We start from the raw sequence: 12,791 nt of genomic DNA on the forward strand, positions 1-12,791 counted from the left end.
AATGATGGGGAATTTACCTGCCTTGGAACAAAGTATGACCCCATCCCATACTCTCAGCTCCCGCTCCCCTTCCAGCGTGGCTGTGACCCGGGCTGGCCGTACCGCTCGGTGTCTCTGGACCTCACAGCATATCTACGTGGCTGCTGCACCCGGGTCCCCAGTACGTCCCGCTCTGGCCGCCTTCCCCGAGTGGTCCCATGTGCACCAAGCGGGTACTACAGACCACAGGGGCCTCTTGGCTGCAGAGCTGGGTGATGGGAGACAACAAAGCAATGCCCAGGATGCAGCTGTTCAAGCCAGCCTCGCCTCACGGAGCATTTCTTTCTCACCTGTCCATGGTTCTCTCTCTGTGTGTCTGTGGTCCTTTTTAAACTGCAGGGCTGGGAGGCCTGGCCATTCCACCGGGACTGCTCACCCTGGGAGCACCAGTCTCTACCTTGGGATTAAGCAAGCTGCCACCAGAATAAAAGCAGGGTGGAGCTGCTCCCACTCCAAGGCAAGAGCCTGCAAGGCCCATCCTTTGGGGACTCGTCTTTTGTGTGAAGGCACATTGTCTAGCAGAGGAAGAGGTTGGTACCTGGTGGAGCAGGGCCAAGATTCCATTTTCCCCAGGCAGCTCCCCCTGCATGCTGTAGCGCTGGCCAGGACTGGGAGAGGAGGGGGAGTGTGTTCAGCACTGCTGCTGAAACGGAGTGGCCCTCTCAGGAGGATCCTGGTTGCTTCAGGGCCTTGCTTTTTCCACTGGTTTGTGTCCACAAAGGAAAGGCATGCAGAAGGCAGCACCATCACCCCAGCCCTGCAGTCAGGAGTCCATCAGCTTTCCCCACAGTGAACGTGGTTAAGGTCTCCTTAACCAAAGGAAAACTCAGCACCACTACAGATGTACAGAACAGCAATTTATCCACTCCGACACACTTTGCCCATTATGTGTCAAGAAGACTCCAAGTACTGACTTTACATGTCCACAAGCGTGGCCAAAGCCACACATACAGAGCAACACAAAGTTCTCACGGTGTACCAAGAGAAACAAAGATTTAATAACATTATTTCTTAGACAACTGCTGGGGATGAAGTCAAATGTAAAGAAAAAATGGAAATGTAAAAAATCATGGATGTTAGTGCACACGGATACAGAGTTTCTGCTTTTGAGCTCCGCAGATGTTTTTTTCTTTCCTCTTTCCCTTCTTGTGTGAGCTGCCTTTGAGTCAGTTATGTTATGTTGAGCTCTTGTGGGCACAGAGCGGTACTGCCGCTGTGCCCCGACCAGGGCCCTGCCCCACTCCGCTGGGTGACGGGGGGGAGGCGGCAGCGGGAGCTACGGCAGTTCCGCGGCTGCCGAGCCTGGGGAGGGAGTGAGCGGGGCGGTGTCTGTAAATAGCAGGGAGGGGTGAAATAGCGTTAAGTGTGTCAAGTGACACGGCTGGGAGCAGGGACACTGCCCTAAAAGGAGCGGCGGCCGTGCAGGCCAGCGGCTAAGAATAGCAGCAGTGGCGGGCGGCAGATCAGTTTCAGCTTCACGGACGGACTGCGGGGGAAGGACGGTGAGCAGTGGACCCGCAGCAGGAGAGGGGCGGGCACTTAGGTATTTTGCTAAGGTGTTTACCTCGGCCAGCACCTAATTGGGCAGTCCAAGTCCTCGCAGAAGAGGAACCGCTGCGAGGGAAGAGGCGCTCAGAGCCCGCAGCGAGCTGTGCACGCCCTCCCCACCGCCGCTCCCTGCTCCGCGCTGCCATCGCAGCTTTGCGAGCTGGCACCATACCCGGGCGAGCTGGTGGCTACGCCCCTCCCCGCCCCCTGCCCCGAGTGCCGCTGGGGCGCTCTGATAGAGGCTCTGCGCGGGCCTTTTAGGCGAGACCAGGGCAATAGAGAGGGCCGGAGAAGGGGACGGGAGTCTGGCGAGCGGGGCCCAGGGCGACCGCGGACCCTGCGAGCATCCCTGGCTCCGCCCAACTGAGCACCTCGCGCTCCCATGGGCCGCAGCCTCAAAGCTTCCGCCAATCCCGGTGGATTGGTTCTAGGTCAGGGTTCTAGGTTATGGTTCTAGGTCAGGGTTCTAGGTCAGGGTTCTGGGTTATGGTTCTAGGTCAGGGTTCTGGGTCAGGGTTCTAGGTAACGGTTCTAGGTTACGGTTCTAGGTCAGGGTTCTAGGTCAGGGTTCTGGGTCAGGGTTCTAGGTAACGGTTCTAGGTTACGGTTCTAGGTCAGGGTTCTAGGTCAGGGTTCTAGGTCAGGGTTCTAGGTCAGGGTTCTAGGTTATGGTTCTAGGTCAGGGTTCTAGGTCAGGGTTCTAGGTTATGGTTCTAGGTCAGGGTTCTAGGTTATGGTTCTAGGTCGGGGTTCTAGGTTATGGTTCTAGGTCAGGGTTCTAGGTCAGGGTTCTAGGTTATGGTTCTAGGTCAGGGTTCTAGGTCAGGGTTCTAGGTCAGGGTTCTAGGTGGCCAATCACAGCCACCCTTTGAATCCAGGCGCGGTCTCTCCAAGCTCAGCCCGCTCAGTCGTGGCCCGTTCCCGCTCCCCCGTTTTGCTGGGGTGCCGCTCCGGCCGCTGTCGCTTTGGGAGCTGGCGGAGCCGAGCTGCCACAGCCCCGAGAGGTGCTGCTGGGTCCCGGGAAGGGTGGGCGGGGGCTCCCCGTTCAGGTCCCGGCCGTAACTTCGCCCAAAGAAACGGGGAGAAGGGGGGGAGCGGGCGGGATCGCGGGAGCGGGGCCTGAGGGGACAGCGGGGGGTCGCGGAGGCGAGCGCGGCGGGAATGGGCGGGCTGGGATTGGCGGGCCCGGCGCTGCCTCGGGCTGTGATTGGCTGGGCTGGCCCGCCGTGGGCTATAAATAGCGTGAGCTGGAGGGGTGCAGGCGTTAGCTCGGCGGCGAGCAGTGGAGAGGCGGTGGCAGGTGGCGGCGGTGGCAAGCGGCGGCGTGAGCGATCCAGGGAGCGCTGGTGAGCCAGGACGGGAGCCCTGCGCTCACTGAACTGGGGAGTGCCGGTGAGGTCGGGCGCCATGCCCGCGTCTGCTGGGGCCAGCATCTGGGGGGCGGCGGGGCCGGTCGTGGCCAATTCTTTCTGCCACGTCCTGGGCTTTTCGGGCGGCCGGAGGCGGGTGCGGGGTCTGGAGTGGCACAGGGAGACGAGCTGCTGCTTCTGAGGGACAGTAAGGAGCTGTTTTGTAGTTTCTGGATTGAAGATAATGTTTAAAATATCGAGAATAAAGCTGGGGTTTTTTTGTTTTTATTATTTTAGTTTGATTTTATTTAAAATAATAATGACTTTCTTTATTACGTTGCTTTGTTTTGCTCATTTTATTAAAATAATAAAATTATTATTAATTATAATTACTTTTAACAAGATATATTGTTATCCTTATATGTATTAGTTTAACTAAATATTAATAAATAATGATTAAATATTATCTACTATTATTAAATACTATTTGTTAATCATTATTTAATTAAATATTTATTATTTATTAGTTTGTTATTTACTAATTATTTAATACTTTTAAATATTAATTAAATATTTATTAATAATTATTTAATGAAATATTTATTATTTATTAGTTAGCTAATATTTATTAATTATTATTTATTGATTATTATTTAAATCTTAAATAAATATAAATTATTAATTAATAAAATATTGATTATTTATTAGTTCATTGTTATTATTTATGATTTAATTATTAATTAAATATTATTTATTAATTAATTATTAAAATTAATTATTTTAGGGGCTTTTTTGCTGGATAGCTGATGTTAATTCAGTAGAGATTGTGGGGCTGGGGCTGAAACACCCATTGTGGGACCAGTGGAGACATAAAGCCCCAGGGTGTGGAATAAAGACCTTGGCACTGGAATCATGCCTAAACCAATGTGGGGCAGTGGAAATACTGAGGCTGGAGCTGGATAAATGCCATGGGGGAAGGGGATGGAGCTGCAGCTCAGGGCCTGCAGGAGGTGCCTGGGGGATTAGCAGCCCCTGTCTGCTGGTACCAAGGAGAGTCTGAGGGTCTGGGGGCTGGCAGGGCCCAAGGGCACCTTTTGGGATGGGGGAGCAGGGGCCCAATGGCTATTCCCAGCCCCTGGTTCTGCCGGGGGGGGGGGGTGAGGGGGGGGCCTTTGGGCAAGTGCTGGACTGAGACCCAGGGGGAAGGGGAAGGTACCTGTTGGGCTTGAGGCCTCAAGTGGCCCCAAAGTTGGGCTCCCATTAGGGTGGGTAGGACAGTATCTAGAGACATTGAAGTGATAATAATAACTGATTTGTGGCCTTATCAACAGCCCCGGGCTGCAGTGAGAAGCAGGAGCAGCTTTCAGCCACCAGTAGTGGGAAGCTGAGGAGCTGGAACTGAGGAAGCAGAGCTGGAGCAGACAGAAACATGGTAGGGTTTAGAATAAAACTGTTGTGGGGCTGGGATAAGGAATATGGAGCTGGGATGCAAACTGCGTGGCTGGAGCTGAAGTCAGAGTAAGGGCTGGGATAGGGCCTTGCAAAGCTGTTCCTGCAGTAAGGATGGTCAGGCTGGGGCTGGAATGTGGGTTCTAGAGCTAAACTCAAACCACAGAGACCTAGAGCTAAAACAGAGATCCTGCCTGGAGAGCCAGAAAGCAGCATGATGTGTCACTGCTGGGAAGATGAGGAGGCAGAAGCGCAGCACAAGAGCTGGCAGTCAAATAAAGCTTGTGGGACTGAAGCTGAAATCACTGGGGCTGGTATGGGGACTGCTGCAAACACTGTTCTGAGGGCATAGTGACTGTACATGTGGGAAGCAAGCATAGAATGGTACACAACGGGGCAGGCTGTAAATACAGTAAAGATTGCTTTGGGGTTGGGATGGGGTGGGAGTGGCATTTCTCAGCCTGGAGGTGAAACCTCAGAGCTGGAACCAAGAAAAAAGACCCTTTATCTCAAACTGGAGCAGCTTCACCTACCAGAGAGGGGGGAAAAAGAAGCGGATGTGGAGCTGGAAGAAGAGAGCTTGCAGTGAAATAAAGCTTGTGGGCCAAGAGCTGAAATCACTGGGGCTGGGAAGGGCTCTCCAGGGCTAGAGCTGAAATCACTGTGGGGTTGGGATAGGGACTGATAATGCGATTGCCATTGTAGGACCTGTGTGCTGGAATCACTGTAGGCCTGTGATATGGATGTTGTGGCTGGGTCCTGTGACTAGCAATGGAACAAGATGGGTAGGGCCAAAAAAGGGCACTGTAACAGGGGACCTGTAAAGCTGCCAATGCCGGGATTTTGCCTGCGTCTGTGATAGCCACTGTAGGGCTGGTGCTGAAATCACTGTGGGGCTGGGATATGGATTGATAATACGATTGCTACTGTAGGATCTCTGTGCTGGAATCACTGTAGGCCTGTGGTATGGATGTTGGGGCTGGGTCCTGTGACTGGAAATAGAACAAGATGGGCAGGGGCAAAATAATGGGACCGTAACATGGGAGCTGAAATGGCTGGCAGTGCTGGGATTTTGCCTGCGTCTTTGATGGCCACTGTAGGGCTGCTGCTGAATTCACTGTGGGGCTGGGACATTGACTCTGGGGTGGGCTTATAGGCCCTAGGGTGGGTGCAGGGTCTGGAGTGGCACAGGGAGACGAGCTGTTGTTTCTGCGGGACAGAGAGGAGCTGTTTTGTAGTTTCTGGATTGAAGATAATGTTTAAAATATCGGGAATAAAGCTGGGTTTTTTTCGTTTTTATTATTTTAGTTTAATTTTATTTAAAATAATAACGATTTTCTTTATTACATTGCTTTGTTTTGCTCGTTTTATTAAAATAATAAAATTATTATTAATTACAATTACTTTTAACAAGATATATTGTTATCTTTATATGTATTAGTTTAACTAAATATTAATAAATAATGATTAAATATTATCTACTATTATTAAATACTATTTGTTAATCATTATTTAATTAAATATTTATTATTTATTAGATTGTTATTATTTACTAATGATTATTTAATACTATTGAATATTAATTTAATATTACTTATCAATAATCATTTAATTAAATATTTAATATTTATTTGTTAGTTAGCTAATATTTATTAATTATTATTTATTGATTATTAATTAAATATTAATTAAATAGTATTTATTAATCATTAAGTAAATATTGATTCATTATTTATTTGCACGTTATTATTTATTATTTAATTATTAATTAAAACTCTAGGTGATTTCCAGGAGCAAACAAAAGGCGATAGTCAAGGTGCTTGTGAACTGGTGTTAAAAGACAAATTCTTCATTGCCAATCCAGCTACCATCCTTGTTCAGTTAAACTCTGCAACAGATCTCCCACAAAGGTAATTTTCTGCTTCTCTGGCTTAATTCTATTCATCTTTTAGAGAGTAATTAGCACCGCTTGGTGTTCTTTTAAGCCCAACTAATTGCACCTTGTTTTAGGAGAGAAAGTTAATGCCTCTCCAAGTAGGTTAGTGCAGCAATTTATGATGAGAGCTGGGACCAGGCAGAGGTGTGGACCAGGAGCACCATTGCTGCTGCTGCTGCTGCCGCCACCAGAAGCCTGGTGCTTGCTCCATTGCAAAGGTTTCCCAGTTTTAATTTGAGCTGTTTTCTGGATGCTGTGGCTAGCAGCAGTGAGCCCACATTGCCAGCGGCTGCCTCTGCTACTCAGCAATGGTCAGAGGGGTGCAGGACAGACTTGATTGCGCCTGGAAGTGTGTGGCAGCAGAAGGATGCCCACAGCACACTATGGTCACATGGTTATAGAGTCATAGGGGATGGTGACAGGGCCACCACCTGCCACACAGTCAGAGGGGCTCAGCCAGGACCAGCTCTAGTGCCACCAGGGAGGCAGAAGGGGCTGGATGTGGCTGTGAGGCAGTGGTGTGACCCTTACAGGGAAGTCCTCCTCTGGGATAGTCACTTTGTAGTGATATCTGTAGGTCAAGACTCCTGCCACAGTAGCATTTACCAAATTGTTCTTTGCTCAGTTGTGTCCTGCTGTTGCTGCTTCTGAAGGATCATGGAATCACAGAATGGTTTGAGTTGGAAGTGACTTTAAAGCTCATCTCATTCCACCCTTGCCATGAGCAGGGACACCTTCACTAAACCAGGTTGCTTCGCCCTGGCCTTGAACACTTCCAGGGATGGAGCACTTCCACGATGGCTGTTTGACTTCCTTTGCAATGGTAAATGCCTTTGCTGGGGTTCTTCTGCTGAAATCACACCCTGACCAAATGCAACACCAACAAAAATCTGGACTTGTGCCAGACTGCCATCATCAGAGCTCAGCCAGCAAACAGTGCTCAGCAAAAGGCAACTAGACATCGTGTTTGGAGGCCTCACTTATGGAGCTGCTGATGAGGCATCAGTGACTTTGATAATGTCAAGGACTAGAAAGCAAATGCTTCCACGATAAATCTTGTCTACTTTAAAAGTAGGTTATACTTTGAAAGCGCTTTAGTTCTTAGGAATTTAATATTTCTATGTCAATTGTAAGACAAGTAATTGGATGGGGAGAAGGTTGTTACCGGAACCTGAGATCAAAGGCAGGATTTGAAATGATGTGCAGGTGGGTGTCTTTGTTCACTGCAAATGTGACTCTGGAGGTTTTGCAGGCACCACTTGTGTTTGAAATCATGGAAGCACAGAATATTCTGAGCTGGAAGGGATCTGCATGGATCAACTCCTGGCCCTGCACAGAACACCAAAATCCACCCTGTGCCTGAGAGCGTTGTCCAGATGCTTCTTGAGCTCTAGCAGCCTTGGGGCCATGACCATTTCCTGGGGACCCTGTTCAAGTGTTCAACCACCTGCTGTGGGAATACCCTTTACCTAATATCCAGGCTAAACCTCTCTGCACGCATGGCAGAGAAGACCACTGTCCCAGCACCTGCCATGCCCAGGGTACTCATCCACAGACTGGTGTGTCCATTGAGGGAGGGGCTCCAGACCTGGGCTTAATCCTCCCTGGGAGGATTGTTTTCCCTTCCATGAGAGCGGGTTGTTTTAATCGCACTAAGCAGTTTATATTGAGGTTATCGAAAACTCTTTCTGCCCATGCTGGGAGATACTTGGGTTGTTTCTAGAAAAAACTCTGCCTCCTCCTGCCCTCACTCACCCCTTCCTCTCTAGGGAAGGAGTTTCCCACATCCCATATGCAACATTTCCCTGATCTGTCCCTTTCCAAATTGCAAGCTGCACAACTGTGAGCTGGCATCAAGACTCTGAGGTAAGCACAAACTGCCTGAATCCAAGCCCTCCCTGTGGGGCCGCAACCCCAGAGCCCCCGGACATGGAGCATAGCTGCAACACCATAGCCGTGGATTTCCCTGAAAGGATGAAGCAGCACGGTGGAAGTCCCGGGGCACTGTCTGAGGAATTGCCCTCCCTGTGCCGTGCTCTCACCTGGGGACAGCAAGAATTGTACAGCCCTGTCCCAGAGCTCTATGCCCAGCCTGCCTGAGCAGTGAGCAAAATGGGATCAGTTTAATTATAATTTGATATTCCAGCCTTAAACTTTCTGTAAACCAGTGGCTGCTGGACAGGTGAGCTGGACTCCTGTGCCTAATGTAGATTGATAGCAGATCAGCTTTTCTGTCTCAATTTGCTTATGACCTAGAGAATTAGCAGAGAGGATCTGTTATCCTGCCAGTGCACTAATGGCTTTGGCAAGAGAAGAGCTCCCGAGGGAAGCAGCGGTATTTGCTAACCTTTCCGCAATTTGCTTTACATAATAACACACTCCTCCGAACGTCCTCAGCGTGACTGGACATTCCCCTTCGCCTGCACATGCCTTGATATTTCACTTTTTAAATTTCACAACTAGCGCACAGTAAGAAAAGGTGCTGAATGCCTCATGTCATTCATCTTCCCTCTCCCTTCAGAGGCTATTCTTAGCCATGCCATCGGTTTAGCAATTCAGAGGGAAGTACTTTTCCTTTTCAAGGTCTCTAAAGATTTCCTATTTCCATATGTCCAGCTAGAAAAGAAAAACAATCTGAATCTGCCTGCCAATCTGCCTTTCAGCTCACTGGTTTTCTCCAAAATGTGTTGCAAGGCTGGGAGCATAGCAGAAACCCTCTCTGGGGGCACTTCTAAAGGCAGTAGGACAACCGAGCACACAGTGTGCTGAGGATCAGGCAGGACACTCCAATGACACACCATCCTAATGAGCGTCTGAAAATTAGTTTTTCAGGCACAGGCAATGGGAGTGGAAGCAGGAGCCCAAAAGGGGGAATGAAATTGCTAGTGGTGAACCAGAGAAAATGCAAGTTAATTCTCCTTCTCCACATACCCTTGTGGAGTGGGAATTGCAGCCTGTCTACTGAGAAGCAGAGATCAGCACCTCTCCTTTGCTTGGAAATGGCTTTGCCTAATATCCCAGTGCCCACGGACTGAGCTCAGTGCCCTGTGAGGAGGCACATGCTGCAGGAGGTAGCTGCTTGGACCCTGTGGCTGTGGGATCTTCTGCCCCAAGCACTGTCAGACTCATTAGTGGAAGGGGCAGCTGATAGGCCTTTCTCAGAGCTGGTCCATGGCAAACATTTCTCCAGGGATGCAGCAGTCACAGCTGTGCCTCACCCAGGTAGGACAAAACAATGGAAAACTGATCAACTAACTAAATTAATTAACTAATTAAAATTAATTAACTGAGTACACATGCACCAGCCCGGTCTCCTTCTCTTCCCACTCGCAAGCAACTCTCCCCCACGTGCAGTACTCAGGGGTGGGAGCTATACAACTGGGGATGATAAATGCAGTTAGTCCAAGCTGCCACCATCACTTCATGTGACAGCTATGTTCAGACACTGTTCTCAGCCCTACAGTCTCCCTGCACACCCACCACCCACCATGCCCTCCCCAGGAATCACATCATTCCTCACCCTGACAGCCCAGTCCAAGTGCCAGCAGCTGCAGCTATTGTTGTTACATGCTGCCATTTATGAGTGCTTTTATTTCAGATTATTACGATTTTTAATTTTATTTAGATTATTTTATTCAGATTATTATATTAATTATTCAGATTATTATTATTATTCAGATTCTTGACGTTAAAAGCCCATAATTAAGATAATTAGAACAAAGACATTTGCCTTGTAATCAGCATATATTTCAATAAGATGTTTTAATTTACAGGTGAAAGTTCTGAGCTTATTATTTAAATAATGTTATCTATATTGACAACATGCTATATAGATCTGATTGTTTAGGGTGTTTATGATACTCCTTTATTTTTAAATCCTTTTTCAATTTGATGAACACACATCAAACCTCCAGGACATGAGAGAGAGTAGCTCCTCAGGGAAGCCAGGCAGACCTGTGATAGTGGTTGCTGGGATTGCCATGGGGAGGCACTATACAGAGCCACAGCTTGGTCGAGGCACTGCAGTGATCCTGGAATCATGCAGTGCAGAACTGGAAGGTATCCACAAGAATCACTGAGTTCAACTCCTGGCCCTGCACAGGACAATTCCCAAAATCCCACCATCTGCTTGAGAGCATTTTCCAAATGCTTCTTTGACTTCTGTCAGGCTTCAGGCTGTGACCACTTCCCTGGGGAGCCACTTCCAGAGTCCATGATACTCTACAGCATGAGTTTGGGTGGCCTCAGACCTCTCCAAAACACTCAAAAGAGAGATTCTGGCTCTGGGAAATTATTTCTCACTCTACTGTGTCAGAGGCTGTTGAAAATTGCTGCTGTCAGCATCCAGGAGTTCCTGTGTGTCAGCAGTGGGGTGAGAGATTGTAAGGGGTTGGCTGTTCACCTTGCCAAAGGAGCTGGAGTATCTCTGATGTTCTCTGATTTGCTCTCCATCCCTGGTTCCTGGGGCAGCCTCACAAGCAGCTATCCTTCCTCTGTTCCAACAGGGGCAGGGTACTCCTGGCTGCTTGTGCCTCCATTCCATCTGTGCCTCCGTCCTGCCCACGCCTTCATCCCGCGCATGCCCTCATCCTGCCCATGTCTCCATACCGCCAAACATGGTCTTACAGAACAGGCAGCAGCAACAGCAGACCTTGCTCCTCCTCTACACCTAGAGATTGCCTTTTCCACCCAGCAATATCTTTTGGAAGGTTTTTCACAGTGACATTGTCCCCGTGAATGTTGGTGTCAGCCCAGTAGCAGGTGCGCAGTTCACTTACCAGGACAGTGCCTGCAGCCAGACTTCTGCCAAGGAGAGGGATGGGGAGGGTGGTGTCATCGATGTCCCTGTGCTGGCTGCTGGGTAACAAGTATCTGCTCTGTTCACCTGACAGTGCTCCAGAATACAATGCACCTTCCCTCAGCTGCAGCTGGCAGCCCTTCATTTCTCAGGCTTAAAAATAGTCACAGGCATTATAAACAGCCCTGCATGGAACACAACAGAAAACTTGTTTTTCATCCTCTCCACGTTCCTTGTGGGAACAAATGCTCTTATCTCCCTTCTGTGCTCGGTTGACTGCTCTGTGCAGGACAGAGACGTGGAATATACAGCACATCCAGCACCATGCCTTGTATAGAGGAAATTATCTGTTTGTTTATTTCTGCTTCTATGATGTTCCAAGTTCTTCAGCGGAAACAGGATGAAGCAGCAGCCACTGGAGAATCATTTGGAGACTGGTGCCCACCAGCCTCTGAGCTTTCAAAAAAAATCTGCTCACAGAGGACAGACTTTGGCTCTTTCTCAAGAGCGCCTTCCAAATCCAAGGGCTGTCTGGCATACTCACATTAATGAACACTCGCACATTAACAGTTATGAAGTTTTTACCTTCTGCTAAAAAGGTATGAATTATGCGTCAGGGAAATACAAGAGTTAGCGGTGTGTAAAGAGCTTGGAGCGGCCCACGGATCCGGTGTGCGGAGGCGGCACAAGCCCTGGGGTTTTCCTATCTCTGCCAGCCCCATTCTGGCTGTCGGCAAGTCAGCGCACGGCCTCCCGTCCCAGTTTGGTGCATTATTGGAGATGCAAAAACACTCGCTCGCGGTGAGAGACTTCTCCAGGGTCAAGCTGTTCAAGTATAAGCAATGTATTACAAGGGTACAAGGAGGGGAGACCCGTGTCCGCCACCAGCCTCGGCGTCCACGTGGTCAGGGGGAGGGGAGAGAGAGCAGGTAGAGCAGGGGAGGTGAGGTTGGAAGGGGGAGGGAGGGAGGGAGTAAGAGAGCAACAGAGGGAAAGAGCAGGGAAGGCGAGAGGGGTAGGAGCAGGGAGAGGGGGCTGAGAGTTAAGAGGGGGGAGAGGGGAGAGGGGTAAAGGGAGGAGGGAAGAGAGAAGAGTAAAGAGGCAAGAGGTAAGAGTAAAGAGAGCGAAGTTCTTGTTACAATCCAATATATCTTTTTCTATCGTGAATATTCTAATTACCAGAAACCAATCACCATGAGACACACCCACTAAAAAAATTACATACAACCTATGGGCTTCCCTGTATTAACATACAGTGTTGCATTTTATACTCTACAGAGCTTTACAAGTTCTTTCCTTGCTTCTTTACTTTTGGACTCTTTTTATCAGCAGAAGGACATTGTTTTATCAACAGGGATTCTCCTCTAGCTGGCTAGGCTATTGTTCTTTGGTTAACCAGTACTCAGTATCCTATAACTCAAAGCAGGCTTTCATTTCTACTTTGATTCTAAAAATTCACATATTTTCACAATCTAGTGCCAAACAATCACATTCATAAGGTTTCCCTGTTTCACCTTCCCCAACATCTCCCCTGTCTCGATGAACTATTTAAGATAATAGAAACTGTCTTGTTAGTTTTTGCACACACTGAAGTATAATGGGTACTGCTGCTAAGACTACAATTAACACTTACTAAAACAATTAAGCTTATTTTACAGAGTTCTCTTAGCCA

At 48.5% G+C, this 12,791-nt stretch overlaps 1 long non-coding RNA gene across 1 annotated transcript; it reads left to right on the plus strand.

The window, feature by feature from the left end:
* Positions 1-2,850: 2,850 nt before the first annotated feature.
* On the plus strand, positions 2,851-10,149 carry LOC111944901 (uncharacterized). Its single transcript, XR_015278739.1, has 4 exons — positions 2,851-2,979; positions 4,268-4,368; positions 6,166-6,295; positions 6,947-10,149. It is a non-coding gene; the product is annotated as an uncharacterized LOC111944901 (long non-coding RNA).
* The last annotated feature ends 2,642 nt before the right edge of the window (positions 10,150-12,791 follow it).

Source organism: Cyanistes caeruleus, chromosome 22, assembly GCF_971803275.1.
Source record: "Cyanistes caeruleus chromosome 22, bCyaCae1.hap1.1, whole genome shotgun sequence".
Taxonomy (NCBI): Eukaryota; Metazoa; Chordata; class Aves; order Passeriformes; family Paridae; genus Cyanistes; species Cyanistes caeruleus.